The following is a 17,055-nucleotide window of genomic DNA, read 5'->3' as shown; positions in this document are numbered from 1 at the left end:
GGGAAAGTTGAGAGTGAGGAGGACATAAAAAACCTACAAGGGGATATAGACAGGCTGGGTGAATGGGCGGAGATTTGGCAGATGCAATACAATATTGGAAAATGTGAGGTTATGCACTTTGGCAGGAAAAATCAGAGAGCAAGTTATTATCTTAATGGCGAGAAACTGGAAAGTACTGCAGTACAAAGGGATCTGGGGGTCCTAGTGCAAGAAAATCAAAAAGTTAGTTTGCAGGTGCAGCAGGTGATCAAGAAGGCCAACGGAATGTTGGCTTTTATTGCTAGGGGGATAGAATATAAAAACAGGGAGGTATTGCTGCAGTTATATAAGGTATTGGGGAGACTGCACCTGGAATACTGCATACAGTTTTGGTCTCCATACTTAAGAAAAGACATACTTGCTCTCGAGGCAGTACAAAGAAGGTTCACTCGGTTAATCCCGGGGATGAGGGGGTGGACATATGAGAAGAGGTTGAGTAGATTGGGACTCTACTCATTGGAGTTCAGAAGAATGAGAGGCGATCTTATTGAAACATATAAGATTGTGAAGGGGCTTGATCGGGTGGATGCGGTAAGGATGTTCCCAAGGATGGGTGAAACTAGAACTAGGGGGCATAATCTTAGAATAAGGGGCTGCTCTTTCAAAACTGAGATAAGGAGAAACTTCTTCACTCAGAGGGTAGTACGTCTGTGGAATTTGCTGCCCCAGGAAGCTGTGGAAGCTACATCATTAAATAAATTTAAAACAGAAATCGACAGTTTCCTAGAAGTAAAGGGAATTAGAGGTTACGGGGAGCGGGCAGGAAATTGGACATGAAGCTGAGTTCGGATCGGTCAATGCCCTGTGGGTGGCGGAGAGGGCCCAGGGGCTGTGTGGCCGGATCCTGTTCCTACTTCTTGTGTTCTTTAGATTTGAGGTTAGGATCAGATCAGCCATAATCTGATTGAATGGCGGAGCAGGCTCGAGGGGCCGATTGGCCTACTCCTGCTCCTATTTCTTATGTTCTTATGTTCTCTGCAGACTGTTGGTGCCCTCCTCACAGCTTACCTTCCCACCTAGTTTTGTATCATCAGCAAACTTGGATACATTACATTCGGTCCCTTCATCCAAGTCATTAATATAGATTGTAAACAGCTGAGGCCCAAGCACTGATCCTTGTGGTACCCCACTAGTTACAGTCTGCCAACCTGAAAATGACCTGTTTATTCCTACTCTCTGTTTTCTATCCTTTAACCAATCCTCTATCCATGCTAATATATTACCCCAACCCCATGAGCCCTTACCTTGTGTAACAACCTTTTGTGTGGCACCTTATCGAATGCCTTTTGAAAATCCAAATATACTACATCCACTGGTTCCCCTTTATCTACCCTGCCAAATACATCCTCAAAAAACTCTAATAAATTTGTCAAACACGATTTCCCTTTCATAAAACCATGTTGACTCTGCCTAATCATGTTATGATTTTCTAAGTGCCCTGTTACCACTTCCTTAATAATGGATTCCAGCATTTTCCCAGCATGGACCCAACCTGTGATTTTGCAGGAGTTGCTAACACTGGAGTGTATCAGTGACTTCCACAAATGAGGTGACAGGATCTTTCAGCCTTGCAGCAAGTCAGAGCCATACGACAACCCATAGTTTCTCAGCAGGTTGCCCTGTAAACCAACAGGAACGCTCACAGCTGCTTTGTAATTAGGAATTATTGATATTTTAATTAGTGAAGCATTTTTAACGGGTTGCTTCGGCTACGCATTCCGAATCATTTCATTGGCAACTCTGAGATTCAATTACAGATACAGCAATTACTAAGTGCTGCAGTACTGATCATGAATGCAGTATTCAGCCTGTGACAGCAATGCAAATTACCAATGAGTCTTAAATACAACAAATTAAGGAACAATCATAATGTTTAGGATTTGTTAAACAGGAAAATAACTTGGCTGTGAGACTTTGCTTTGTGAATCTATAGTTGGCAGCTGAAGAATGGTTTGCAGTGCTAAGTTTGACTGTTAAGAGGTAGAATAAAGAAAGGATTCCTGACAGGAATTCACTGAATATTGAAGGAATGCTACAGGGACGGTTCAAAAATTATACTCATGACCCAAAGGCAAATCACTATAAAAGGTTTCTTTTTCAAATCAAAAGTTCACATTTCCCTTCCTTTTTAAAATTAATCTTTTAATTCCCCCAGCAATTACCCCAATGGCTGCCACCGTTAATATCTCCTGGCCTGGTTTTCACAGCACTCCCAAGGTAACGTAGAGCGAAATAAAAACAGAAAATGCTGGAAACACCCAGCAAGTCAGGCAGCCTCCGTGGAGAGAGAATCAGAATTAACATTTCAGGCCTTTCATCAGAACTGGAAGAAGTTAAAGATTTAACAGTTTATAAGCAAGTACAGAGCCCGCGGGGGCAAAGAGAGGGGGGCGGGGGGAACAAAAGGGAAGGTCTGTGGCAGTTTATAAGCAAGTACAGAGCCCGGGCAAAGAGAGAGGGGCGGGGGGAACAAAAGGGAAGGTCTGTGGCAGTTTATAAGCAAGTACACGGGCAAAATCTCTAACTTCTTCCAGTTCTGATGAACGGTCACCGACCTGAAACGTTAACTCTGTTTCTTGCCCCACAGAGGCCGTCTGACCTGCTGAGCGTTTTCCAGCATTTTCTGTTTTTATTTCAGATTTCCAGCATCCGCAGTATTTTGCTCTTGTTTTAATGTGGGATGAGGTGGCTGCAATTAACATGGAGTTCTTTGTCCTCTGAAACTACACATTTCATTCAAATGATACCTTCCTTTCCACTCCACTTGTACTCATGGACTGGCCCATTTGTAGGAAGAGCAGCGCATCGTTAAAATACCAGTATTCTGTACTCAGCGGAACACGGACTCAGAATCGCGCATGGCTGTAATGCTCATCACAAGATAGGAAGACGACCTCTCAACCAGTCTGATTTCATCCTTCCAGAACAACCACCCTGCCATCTTCTCATTATAGCATTAAGCCGTTTATTAAACAAGCCCAGTGCTTTTAACCTGGTGTCCTAGTCCAGCCGTTGGTTAGCCTCTGTTTAAAGAAATACTTTGGCATCTGTCCTAAGTTTGCCCTTCACAACCTTGAACCAGTGCTCTCTTGTCCGGACTTAAGTGGAAGCATTGCTTTACTTTCTCAATAAGATTGAGTATTAGTACATACCTTTATAAAGGTCCCCTTTGAGATGTCTACATTATCCTGTACGAAGACACCAACCGAAGAAAAATGCTATTTTAAAAGACCGAAAATGGAACATTTTCTCCTTTTTTGCTGCCAAGTGTAAGTGGCATCCCCAGCCCAGTTATGGTTTACCACAGTTCTTATACAGCAACAAGTTTCTTCCACTTTGCCACCACAACGTGACTCGATCCCAAACTCAGGAGGGGCACACTCTACTGCACAACCTTGTGGTCACTGTGACCGAGCTGGTTAACGTCATCCTAACTCGTGACAAATTACCAAATGCCCTTAGCCCCAGTAAGCCACTCCTTTTCAAGAATCAATCTCAGTTACAGGTCTCCTTCGCCATCGCTCTGATGCTAGAAATTCATCCAATTTTCTCTTGAACTCATTTGCACAATTGTTATTGCTCTTTGGGTCCTAACTCCCATAATTTTAATCCTGAAGGGAACTGGATCATCTCAAAGTCTCTGGCCACGAAATTCCACGGGGATTCTGGTGGGACACGGGTGGAACCCCCAGGAAAGCGGCATAAATGGCCGTTTATGCCATTCCTCTTTTCCCCACCGGAGTTCTGACGACCTCCTGCCAGGGTCACAGCGGGAGGCCAGTAAAAAAACCCTCAGAATTTCATGGCCTCTGTCACATTTCTGGATTTTTTTGACCATTTTTCCATAGAAAGGATTTGGAAAAAGAATGACATTAAACGCTGGGAGTTTTAAGGGAAATTTATATTCTCAAGTAAAGGAGACACCCAGGCAAAAAAGCAGTTAGTTTGCTAAGTACAAATCGTTTCTTTCAGAAACAAAAAAAATTGGCAAGTCATTAGCTTGTCTTGGTCTCGGGGTCGGGGGAGGGGGGGGGGGAGTGGTAGAAGACGGACAGGTTTTATGACACAGTGAGAGAGGCTTTTAAAAATCAGAACATAGTCATCCAAAAACGAGTTAGGCAGCAAAGAAGCAAGAAGGTTAAAAGAGAGACAGGAGACTGCAGGGAGAAAGGTCCTAACCTCGGCAGTAGGACAGAATACAAAAGAGTTGGTTTGTTCAAGTCAAGCAAGATGACCCACCAAAGTGGGGTGGCGAAACGTGTTCAGTATTTTTGTTATTGCCAGGAGATAAGACGGAGCAATTGAACTAAGTGAATCTAATTTTACCTGTTGCTGTGCACATCTCACCTTAGCAGCTAATGATTTGAATTAATTTTGCCTCGTGTACTGTTAGCTCGGTCTGCTGTTAGAGATTGAAGAGGTACACGTAGGAAAGACAGGAGTATCCCGCCCAGATCGCAAGGGGATGCTTTTGTTACATCCCCGGTTTATGCTATCGTACAATTAAATATATGGGAAGTTCCCAAAAAAGTAAGATGCCGAGACCATTTAAGAGAGAGTGACTGATGCTACTGAACCCGAGAAGGAATTTACAGACCAAAATGTCATTACCGTCTCCTCTTTTCCAAAGAAACAAGCCCAATTTCCTTAACCATTCCTCATAACTGGATTTGCAAAACCCAGAATCATCTTTGATGCTCGTCAGTACCTTTGGAAGGATAATAATGTCCTTCCTACAATTAGGTACAGTATACAGTATTCCAAGTGGGATCTGGCCAGCATTATTCGGCTTTATACAGCAACAAATATAAATTCTTATTAGTTGTATTCTATCCATCTGTTAATCCAACCCAGTAGCTCATTTACCTTTTGTACCACAGCAAAGCATTACACTGCAGGTTTCATAGATTTTTGGATTATAACCCCAGGATTTCTTTTCTGATCACCAAGTGCAACACTGCTCTGTTTAACACATTTTGATTCCTTGCTCCCAAACTAATTATTTTCCACACCAAATTCCATCTCTCACCTTATAGTCCAGCTAGCTCAAATATCTAAATCCTTCTGAATCTGACATTTTCTTTATTCGTTCATGGGATGTGGGCATCGTTGGCGAGGCCGGCATTTATTGCCCATCCCTAATTGCCCTTGAGAAGGTGGTGGTGAGCTGCCTTCTGACCTGCACTTGTAGCCACAGTATTTATATGGCTGGTCCAGTTAAGTTTCTGGTCAATGGTGACCCCCAGGATGTTGATGGTGGGGGATTCAGCGATGGTAATGCCGTTGAATGTCAAGGGGAGGTGGTTAGACACTCTCTTGTTGAAGATGGTCATTGCCTGGCACTTGTCTGGCACAAATGTTACTTGCCACTTATGAGCCCAAGCCTGGATGTTGTCCAGGTCTTGCTGCATGCGGGCTCGGACTGCTTCATTATCTGGGGGGTTGCAAATGGAGCTGAACACTGTGCAATCATCAGCGAACATCCCCATTTCTGATCTTATGATGGAGGGAAAGTCATTGATGAAGCAGCTGAAGATGGTTGGGACTAGGACACTGCCCTGAGGAATTCCTGCAGCAATGCCCTGGGGCTGAGATGATTGGCCTCCAACAACCACTACCATCTTCCTTTGTGCTAGGTATGACTCCAGCCACTGGAGAGTATTCCCCCTGATTCCCATTGACTTCAATTTTACTAGGGCTCTTTGGTGCCACACTCAGTCAAATGCTGCCTTGATGTCACCTCACCTCTGGAATTCAGCTCTTTTGTCCATGTTTGGACCAAGACTGTAATGAGGTCTGGAGCCGAGTGGTCCTGGTGGAACCCAAACAGAGCATCGATGAGCAGGTTATTGGTGAGTAAGTGCCACTTGATAGCACTGTTGACGACACCTTCCATCACTTTGCTGATGATTGAGAGTAGGCTGATGGGGCGGTAATTGGCCGGATAGGATTTGTCCTGCTTTTTGTGGACAGGACATACCTGGGCAATTTTCCACATTGTCGGGTAGATGCCAGTGTTGTAGCTGTACTGGAACAGCTTGGCTGGAGGCGCAGCTAGTTCTGGAGCACAAGTCTTCAGCACTACAGCCGGGATGTTATCGGGGCCCATAGCCTTTGCTGTATCCAGTGCACTCAGCCGTTTCTTGATATCACATGGAGTGAATCGAATTGGCTGAAGTCTGGCTTCTGTGATGGTGGGGATATCGGGAGGAGGCCGAGATGGATCATCCACTCGGCACTTCTGGCTGAAGATGGTTGCAAACGTTTCAGCCTTGTCTTTTTCACTCACGTGCTGGACTCCACCATCATTGAGGATGGGGATGTTTACAGAGCCTCCTCCTCCTCCCATTAGTTGTTTAATTGTCCACCACCATTCACGACTGGATGTGTCAGGACTGCAGAGCTTTGATCTGATCCTTTGGTTGTGGAATTGCTTACCTCTGTCTATAGCATGTTGCTTCCGCTGTTTAACATGCATGTAGTCCTGAATTGTAGCTTCACCAGGTTGGCACCTCATTTTTAGGTACGCCTGGTGCTGCCCCTGGCATGCTCTTCTACACTCCTCATTGAACCAGGGTTGATCCCCTGGCTTGTTGGTAATGGTAGAGTGAGGAATATGCCAGGCCATGAGGTTACAGATTGTGCTGGAATACAATTCTGCTGCTGCTGATGGCCCACAGCGCCTCATGGATGCCCAGTTTTGAGCTGCTAGATCTGTTCTGAATCTACCCCATTTAGCACGGTGGTAGTGCCACACAACACATTGGATGGTGTCCTCAGTGCGAAGACGGGACTTTGTCTCCACGAGGACGGTGCAGTGGTCACTCCTACCAATACTGTCATGGACAGATGCATTTGTGACAGGTAGATTGGTGAGGACGAGGTCAAGTAAGTTTTTCCCTCGTGTTGGTTCGCTCACCACCTGCCGCAGGCCCAGTCTGGCAGCTACGTCCTTCAGGACTCAGCCAGCTCGGTCAGTTGTGGTGCCATAGCTATTTGGCACACGTCTGTCGTACGAGATGCCACACTTCAGCGTTACACCATGTTACGCAAAACAATTTTCGGAAATCCAGTCACTGACTTGCCTGCAGCCATTACCGACCTTTGCGATTACCTGGATTCTCACTGGAAATAGTTGAACAGTGGCAGGAAAGGCCAGGATGGCCTCCAGACTACTCATGAGAAAGTCTATGGAAAAATCCATAGTATAATAAAAATAAGGGTCAAGAGAGACTGACCCCCACTGTACAATGAATGCTCTTAACCACTTTTTAGCTTGAAAGGCTTCTGATTTATGATAGCTCTCCATTTTAAGCCGATGCTCTACCCATGTCATACCTTGCCTCCTCTACCATGACCTTAGCAAAATGAATTGCTGACATGGAACCCTGTGAAAAGCTTTCTGAAAATGAAAACATATGACGACTTGATACCGGACTGAATTTGCCCAAACACAATTCATTGAATTACATAGAGTTAATAGCACAAAAATAGACCATTCAGCTCAACTGGTCTATGCCAGTGTTTATACTCCACACGAGCTTCCTCCCACTCTAATTACCTCTTGTCACCCTGTCCCCATATCCTCCTATTCCTTCTCCCTCATGAATGCATCAAACCTTCCCTTAAATATGTCAATGCATTTTCTTCAACCACGCCATGTGGCGGTTAGTTCCACATTCTCACCACTCTCTGTGTAAAGGAATTCCTGCTCATTTCTTTTTTATTTGATCCGTTAGTGGCTATCTTATATTTATCCCCCTTGTTCTTGACTCACCCACAAGTGGAAACAGTTTCTCCACATCCACTCTAAAATCTCGTCATAATTTTAAAGACCAATATCAGGTCTCCTCTTCGACTTTTCTTCTCCAGAGAGACGAGCCTCAGCCTGATAACATCTTTGTAAATCTTTTCCGTACTTTTTCCACCTACTCAGCAAGCCTGTTTGTGCCTTCCTGTACTTTGGTGCAATCTTCTACCCTCTTATCTGTACCCTCCCCAATTTAGTATCATCTGCAAATTTTGACACCATGGGGGTGATTTCAATCCCCAAGAACGGGTGGGTTGGGGACGGGTGGGAGTTGAAAATAGTTGGGTTTTTTTGGGTCGCGACCGCAACATTTTTGGAATTGGCATTCCCGGTGGGAAGCCTGTACTTTTCCGCACCGACGTTAAACCCGGAAATAAAGCCGGGTTGCGGTCGCGACCCCAAAAAACAACTGTTTTCAACTCCCACCTGCCCCCAACCCACCCATTCTTGTGGATTAAAATCACCCCCCATAACCCCAATTCCCAAGTCCAAATCATTGATGTGGTAAACAATAGTGGCCCCAGCACGATCCCTGCAGGACACCACTTCCCACTTCCTGCCAATCCAAAAAACTTCCCTCAACTCCTACCCTCTGTTTTGTAGCCATCTTTCAATCCATTCTGCTGCCTGGCCCCTGACTCCACGTGCCCTGACCTTTATCCAAAGTCTTTTATGTGGCACCTTATTGAAGGCCTTAGTCCCATCAGTCTGAATTGAAATTCAAATGCAGACTTCAAAAAGGTGAAGCAACAATGTTCCAATCTCACACACTAGTCCAATATCCTGCATTGAAAACGAAGGTGGCCTAGTACCAGAGCAGATGCACAGACATTGCAGTAAGAGATTTTCAGTATATACTGCAGCCGAGTGATAGTCCTTTAGAGGTATATATGACTCTGGTATAAATCTTTGTTCTGATCAATAATTTTAACCTTATTCAGATTTCTTTACTTTCACTAAACCAGATTTGCATTTGTGTTCACTATTTAATGTTTACTGAAGAATAAAACTGCCATAATACATGCTGCTGCCAGATTATCGTCTTTTCAATCCTGTCATAATGATACTTATGTGATCTGCAGACATGTCATCAGAATGTGCTGCATACATTCAAGCATTATTATTTCAGTGTAGCCAGCTGCATGCTGAATTGTGACTAACCACAAGTTAGAACTTTTGCTGGGAGTCTACAAGTATAAGTAGGTTAAACTAGATGGACAGTAAAGAAAATTGATTGACTAGCTTTACTAGAATAAACAGGATTTTAGTTGCACTTTAATGTAAACATAACTAATGTAGGACTAACTAAAATAAAATAAATCTGCATTTCATTTACAGGTATGGTTAGTTGTGTGACAACTAATGCATTCTAAACCATATTTACTGCTCTCATTAAAGTGATATCACATGATAACCATTGTGGGTTGTATCTCTATTTGAAATCTTTATTTTGCATCAAATTCACAAATTAATGGATGGTAGCTAATCGTCTGAAGGAAAAAAGCTGCGTATGGTTTGTTATCTGCCAATATTCTATGCAACACAATTTCAGTCATCATTTTACTGCTGGCCACTTCTGCACCATCAATGCACAGGAACAACACAGGAGCAAATGCCTGAATCAGGGAGAGAACACTGACAGTCTATATATATATATATATATATCTGGCTACAGCTTCATTAGCAGCTGACCATTGGTGAAAACTGTTGTTTACTCAGTGATATTGTAGGGCCAAGTGACATGTACCTGGCCTCATACTGGTCAAATTGTGGTTATTGCATAGTATAAACAAGGCCTGCAGTGACCAGTAGCCAAGTAGCAGAAACAACCGTATAATGCTTTTCCATCACTTGTTACAGTATCTGCATCATCCACTTTCTTACACTGTGAAAGCTTCCAATGCTCACTGAATTACGTTACACAGCCACCAATGCCAGAGAATAAAGAACTCATGTAGTTCCCAGATAAAAACAGAAAGTGGGTGGGAATTTACAGCAAGTCAATCAGCAGCTGAAAGAGAAACAGCAGGTTAACGATTCGAGTGGGACTCCTCATTGGAACTTACTAATCGCTACAAGCTTTGTATATGTACCTCCTTCTAACACTTAACCCTTTTAACAAACCACAAAACCCACTTTGTAAAAATTCTGCTTCTGATGAGCCCCCCCCCTCCCCCCTGAATAGTTATCTGGTCATTCTTTATCAGAAACTGACACACTCCTGTGTATTTCCAGCATTTCTGTTTTCATTTCAGATTTTCACCATTCGGTTTCTCTTTTGTAGTTCCCAGATCAGTTAACACGCTTGCATTTTTTTTTGAAAATATATATAAACACACCCCCAAAAATTAGAAAAATGAAATCACATTTTGTATATAAAGAGCAAGCCAGGCAGTAGCACTACACATTCATGAGATATTTGCTTAAAAGTGAACATTTAAATATTGCAGGAACTGATTCACTCTCCGTGCATTCCACAGTATCTGCTCGGAACCATTGGTTGAGCAATATATTACTTTCAACTGATGGAGGGGGCCATCTGAGGGAACTGTTGCACGGAAAAATGAGGGTCTTTTCCTCTATGTGCTGTGCGTAACAACATGGTAAACGAATTTAGACAGTAACAGATTTACGATTTTGGAATAGATCACATAGATGAAATCGTCCCTCTTAGAAGAATTTGATGTAGTAACACATTCTTGGGTATAGATTGGTGTGTGTAAACTGGTCAACTTGTTTTTTTTTTAAATTAGAACCTGTATGGACTCCTAAAATTACCTTACAGCCCTGTAACTCCCTCCCGTGTCCCGCGGGCTGCTGTATATCAACAGAGGGAGGGAGAGAGAGAGAGAAAACGCGCCCTGATATTTGCTAACACCCCAGACACACACACACACACACACAACATACAGCACAGCCGGCTGCAGAACTAACGAGCCGTTTCCCATCAAGTTCAAGCACAGGGTGTTGTCTCCTTGCACAGAACTCGCCACAGTTTGACTTTGTAACGATTTGAATCCCGAGTGTCCCTTTTACAGACCTCCCCTCCCCTCCCTCCCTCCCCGCCCCCCAATAGCTGCCTGCTGAGAATGACCAGAGATATTCCCAATACACGAGTTAATGGACACGGTCAACCTCGGCGTTTTAAAAAGATGCCTCAGACCCCGGGGGCCGAATCTTGAATTGCTCTCCATTTCCAGAACCGGCCCACTGCTCAATAAAACAAGCCACCCCCCTCCTCCCCATGGTCAGGGAGGAGACGCCACTGGTGGGAACCCATCAGAGAGAGAGAGGGGGGCAGTGATCCTATCTCTGGGCAGGTCCCTCTGTCTCTGGGCAGGTCCCTCTGTCTCTGGGCAGTGATCCTATCTCTGGGCAGGTCCCTGTGTCTCTGGGCAGTGACCCTGTGTCTCTGGGCAGGTCCCTCTGTCTCTGGGCAGGTCCCTCTGTCTCTGGGCAGGTCCCTCTGTCTCTGGGCAGTGATCCTGTCTCTGGGCAGTGACCCTGTGTCTCTGGGCAGTGACCCTGTGTCTCTGGGCAGTGACCCTGTGTCTCTGGGCAGTGACCCTGTGTCTCTGGGCAGTGACCCTGTGTCTCTGGGCAGTGACCCTGTGTCTCTGGGCAGTGACCCTGTGTCTCTGGGCAGTGACCCTGTGTCTCTGGGCAGTGACCCTGTGTCTCTGGGCAGTGACCCTGTGTCTCTGGGCAGTGACCCTGTGTCTCTGGGCAGTGACCCTGTGTCTCTGGGCAGTGACCCTGTGTCTCTGGGCAGTGACCCTGTGTCTCTGGGCAGTGACCCTGTGTCTCTGGGCAGTGACCCTGTGTCTCTGGGCAGTGACCCTGTGTCTCTGGGCAGTGACCCTGTGTCTCTGGGCAGTGACCCTGTGTCTCTGGGCAGTGACCCTGTGTCTCTGGGCAGTGACCCTGTGTCTCTGGGCAGTGACCCTGTGTCTCTGGGCAGTGACCCTGTGTCTCTGGGCAGTGACCCTGTGTCTCTGGGCAGTGACCCTGTGTCTCTGGGCAGTGACCCTGTGTCTCTGGGCAGTGACCCTGTGTCTCTGGGCAGTGACCCTGTGTCTCTGGGCAGTGACCCTGTGTCTCTGGGCAGTGACCCTGTGTCTCTGGGCAGTGACCCTGTGTCTCTGGGCAGTGACCCTGTGTCTCTGGGCAGTGACCCTGTGTCTCTGGGCAGGTCCCCCTGTCTCTGGGCAGGTCCCCCTGTCTCTGGGCAGGTCCCCCTGTCTCTGGGCAGGTCCCCCTGTCTCTGGGCAGGTCCCCCTGTCTCTGGGCAGGTCCCCCTGTCTCTGGGCAGGTCCCCCTGTCTCTGGGCAGGTCCCCCTGTCTCTGGGCAGTGATCCTGTGTCTCTGGGCAGTGATCCTGTGTCTCTGGGCAGTGATCCTATCTCTGGGCAGTGATCCTATCTCTGGGCAGTGATCCTATCTCTGGGCAGTGATCCTATCTCTGGGCAGTGATCCTATCTCTGGGCAGTGATCCTATCTCTGGGCAGTGATCCTATCTCTGGGCAGGTCCCTGTGTCTCTGGGTAGTGATCCTATCTCTGGGCAGTGATCCTATCTCTGGGCAGGTCCCTATCTCTGGGCAGGTCCCTGTCTCTGGGCAGTGTCCCTATCTCTGGGCAGTGTCCCTATCTCTGGGCAGTGTCCCTATCTCTGGGCAGTGTCCCTATCTCTGGGCAGTGTCCCTATCTCTGGGCAGTGATCCTATCTCTGGGCAGGTCCCTATCTCTGGGCAGTGATCCTATCTCTGGGCAGTGATCCTATCTCTGGGCAGGTCCCTATCTCTGGGCAGTGATTCTATCTCTGGGCAGGTCCCTGTCTCTGGGCAGTGATCCTATCTCTGGGCAGGTCCCTATCTCTGGCCAGTGATCCTATCTCTGGCCAGTGATCCTATCTCTGGGCAGGTCCCTGTCTCTGGGCAGTGATCCTATCTCTGGGCAGTGATCCTATCTCTGGGCAGTGATCCTATCTCTGGGCAGGTCCCTGTCTCTGGGCAGTGATCCTATCTCTGGGCAGTGATCCTATCTCTGGGCAGGTCCCTGTGTCTCTGGGCAGTGATCCTATCTCTGGGCAGGTCCCTGTCTCTGGGCAAGTCCCTGTCTCTGGGCAAGTCCCTGTCTCTGGGCAAGTCCCTGTCTCTGGGCAGGTCCCTGTCTCTGGGCAGGTCCCTGTCTCTGGGCAGGTCCCTGTCTCTGGGCAAGTCCCTGTCTCTGGGCAAGTCCCTGTCTCTGGGCAAGTCCCTGTCTCTGGGCAAGTCCCTGTCTCTGGGCAGTGATCCTATCTCTGGGCAGGTCCCTATCTCTGGGCAGTGATCCTATCTCTGGGCAGGTCCCTATCTCTGGGCAGTGATCCTGTCTCTGGGCAGGTCCCTATCTCTGGGCAGTGATCCTGTCTCTGGGCAGGTCCCTATCTCTGGGCAGTGATCCTATCTCTGGGCAGGTCCCTGTCTCTGGGCAGTGATCCTGTCTCTGGGCAGGTCCCTGTCTCTGGGCAGGTCCCTATCTCTGGGCAGTGATCCTATCTCTGGGCAGGTCCCTGTCTCTGGGCAGTGATCCTATCTCTGGGCAGTGATCCTATCTCTGGGCAGGTCCCTGTCTCTGGGCAGTGATCCTATCTCTGGGCAGTGATCCTATCTCTGGGCAGTGATCCTATCTCTGGGCAGGTCCCTGTCTCTGGGCAGGTCCCTATCTCTGGGCAGTGATCCTATCTCTGGGCAGGTCCCTATCTCTGGGCAGGTCCCTATCTCTGGGCAGTGATCCTATCTCTGGGCAGTGATCCTATCTCTGGGCAGTGATCCTATCTCTGGGCAGTGATCCTATCTCTGGGCAGGTCCCTGTCTCTGGGCAGGTCCCTGTCTCTGGGCAGGTCCCTGTCTCTGGGCAGTGATCCTATCTCTGGGCAGTGATCCTATCTCTGGGCAGGTCCCTATCTCTGGGCAGGTCCCTATCTCTGGGCAGGTCCCTGTCTCTGGGCAGTGATCCTATCTCTGGGCAGGTCCCTATCTCTGGGCAGTGATCCTATCTCTGGGCAGGTCCCTATCTCTGGGCAGTGTCCCTATCTCTGGGCAGTGATCCTATCTCTGGGCAGGTCCCTATCTCTGGGCAGGTCCCTGTCTCTGGGCAGTGATCCTATCTCTGGGCAGGTCCCTGTCTCTGGGCAGTGATCCTATCTCTGGGCAGGTCCCTGTCTCTGGGCAGTGATCCTATCTCTGGGCAGGTCCCTGTCTCTGGGCAGTGATCCTATCTCTGGGCAGTGATCCTATCTCTGGGCAGGTCCCTATCTCTGGGCAGGTCCCTGTCTCTGGGCAGTGATCCTATCTCTGGGCAGGTCCCTGTCTCTGGGCAGTGATCCTATCTCTGGGCAGGTCCCTGTCTCTGGGCAGTGATCCTATCTCTGGGCAGGTCCCTGTCTCTGGGCAGTGATCCTATCTCTGGGCAGTGATCCTATCTCTGGGCAGGTCCCTATCTCTGGGCAGGTCCCTGTCTCTGGGCAGTGATCCTATCTCTGGGCAGTGATCCTATCTCTGGGCAGTGATCCTATCTCTGGGCAGTGATCCTATCTCTGGCCAGTGATCCTATCTCTGGGCAGGTCCCTGTCTCTGGGCAGTGATCCTATCTCTGGGCAGTGATCCTATCTCTGGGCAGTGATCCTATCTCTGGGCAGGTCCCTGTCTCTGGGCAGTGATCCTATCTCTGGGCAGTGATCCTATCTCTGGGCAGGTCCCTGTGTCTCTGGGCAGTGATCCTATCTCTGGGCAGGTCCCTGTCTCTGGGCAAGTCCCTGTCTCTGGGCAAGTCCCTGTCTCTGGGCAGGTCCCTGTCTCTGGGCAGGTCCCTGTCTCTGGGCAAGTCCCTGTCTCTGGGCAAGTCCCTGTCTCTGGGCAAGTCCCTGTCTCTGGGCAAGTCCCTGTCTCTGGGCAGTGATCCTATCTCTGGGCAGGTCCCTATCTCTGGGCAGTGATCCTATCTCTGGGCAGGTCCCTATCTCTGGGCAGTGATCCTGTCTCTGGGCAGGTCCCTATCTCTGGGCAGTGATCCTGTCTCTGGGCAGGTCCCTATCTCTGGGCAGTGATCCTATCTCTGGGCAGGTCCCTGTCTCTGGGCAGTGATCCTGTCTCTGGGCAGGTCCCTGTCTCTGGGCAGGTCCCTATCTCTGGGCAGTGATCCTATCTCTGGGCAGGTCCCTGTCTCTGGGCAGTGATCCTATCTCTGGGCAGTGATCCTATCTCTGGGCAGGTCCCTGTCTCTGGGCAGTGATCCTATCTCTGGGCAGTGATCCTATCTCTGGGCAGGTCCCTGTCTCTGGGCAGGTCCCTATCTCTGGGCAGTGATCCTATCTCTGGGCAGGTCCCTATCTCTGGGCAGGTCCCTATCTCTGGGCAGTGATCCTATCTCTGGGCAGTGATCCTATCTCTGGGCAGTGATCCTATCTCTGGGCAGTGATCCTATCTCTGGGCAGTGATCCTATCTCTGGGCAGGTCCCTGTCTCTGGGCAGGTCCCTGTCTCTGGGCAGGTCCCTGTCTCTGGGCAGTGATCCTATCTCTGGGCAGGTCCCTATCTCTGGGCAGGTCCCTATCTCTGGGCAGGTCCCTGTCTCTGGGCAGTGATCCTATCTCTGGGCAGGTCCCTATCTCTGGGCAGTGATCCTATCTCTGGGCAGGTCCCTATCTCTGGGCAGTGTCCCTATCTCTGGGCAGTGATCCTATCTCTGGGCAGGTCCCTATCTCTGGGCAGGTCCCTGTCTCTGGGCAGTGATCCTATCTCTGGGCAGGTCCCTGTCTCTGGGCAGTGATCCTATCTCTGGGCAGGTCCCTGTCTCTGGGCAGTGATCCTATCTCTGGGCAGGTCCCTGTCTCTGGGCAGTGATCCTATCTCTGGGCAGTGATCCTATCTCTGGGCAGGTCCCTGTCTCTGGGCAGGTCCCTGTCTCTGGGCAGTGATCCTATCTCTGGGCAGGTCCCTGTCTCTGGGCAGTGATCCTATCTCTGGGCAGGTCCCTGTCTCTGGGCAGTGATCCTATCTCTGGGCAGGTCCCTGTCTCTGGGCAGTGATCCTATCTCTGGGCAGTGATCCTATCTCTGGGCAGGTCCCTATCTCTGGGCAGGTCCCTGTCTCTGGGCAGTGATCCTATCTCTGGGCAGTGATCCTATCTCTGGGCAGTGATCCTATCTCTGGGCAGTGATCCTATCTCTGGGCAGGTCCCTATCTCTGGGCAGGTCCCTGTCTCTGGGCAGTGATCCTATCTCTGGGCAGTGATCCTATCTCTGGGCAGTGATCCTATCTCTGGGCAGGTCCCTATCTCTGGGCAGGTCCCTGTCTCTGGGCAGTGATCCTATCTCTGGGCAGTGATCCTATCTCTGGGCAGGTCCCTGTCTCTGGGCAGTGATCCTATCTCTGGGCAGTGATCCTATCTCTGGGCAGTGATCCTATCTCTGGGCAGGTCCCTGTCTCTGGGCAGTGATCCTATCTCTGGGCAGGTCCCTGTCGGAGCTGCCGCTCTGTGTGTCGGAGCTGCCGCTGTGTCTCCGGGCAGCATCCGCTCTGATTTGCTGCACCAACCCCACTCACAACACGACAAAAGAGGCAGAGCGAGCGAGGCAGCCGCTCTATTCACCCCAAAAACTCACCCAAACACCTCGATCTTCCCGCGAACAGTAGTCTGCGGAGCGGATTCCGAGAATTGGGCGAAGTGGCGGAGCGGTGCTGGGCTGGGCTGAGCTGAGCTGAGCTGGGCGGTCCTGAATTGCTCCTCTCCCAGCCCCAGATCGAAAGCTCCTTTCCTCCCCCGGCTCAATAGAAATAGCGAAAGACCTACTGACGTCACCCTATATCTACATGTGTGGCCAATGGAGAAGCAACCAGAGGGAGGGAGAGAGAGAGAGAGGGATCAGAAAATATATCTCAACACATAGCAGGAGCGTAAAACATTACAAATCACAGCTCACAGCTAAAACATCTCCTAGCGGATTAGTAACAGAGCTAAACTGGCATCAATGGTTAGAGATGCGGCAACACAGCTCCCAGTGCGAAGAGGAGAGCTCAAGATGTAAACCACATCGAGTTATTGTGGGGTGTGGGGGGTGTGGGGGGGTGGAAATGGCACTTTGAAAATAGGAACCTCAGGGAGAGAAATTCCCCCAATCGCTCCATTTGTCGCCTGCAAAAATCCTGCTTTAATGTGGAGAGTAA

The 17,055-nt window shown here is 49.0% G+C and overlaps 1 protein-coding gene across 2 annotated transcripts in view; it reads right to left on the bottom strand.

The window, feature by feature from the left end:
* LOC137320253 (neurocalcin-delta) overlaps nt 1–16,648 on the bottom strand; it is a 357,975-nt gene extending 341,327 nt beyond the window's left edge. For both annotated transcript variants that reach the window (XM_067982028.1, XM_067982030.1), the window contains exon 1: nt 16,494–16,648. The gene's annotated coding sequence lies outside the window, so the exon portion shown is untranslated. The remainder of the gene's footprint in view (nt 1–16,493) is intronic.
* Nucleotides 16,649–17,055: the final 407 nt, after the last annotated feature.

This window comes from Heptranchias perlo, chromosome 3 (assembly GCF_035084215.1).
Source record: "Heptranchias perlo isolate sHepPer1 chromosome 3, sHepPer1.hap1, whole genome shotgun sequence".
Lineage (NCBI taxonomy): Eukaryota > Metazoa > Chordata > Chondrichthyes > Hexanchiformes > Hexanchidae > Heptranchias > Heptranchias perlo.
The sequence above is the reverse complement of the archived record's forward strand: the minus strand, read 5'-3'. Positions and strand labels throughout refer to the sequence as shown.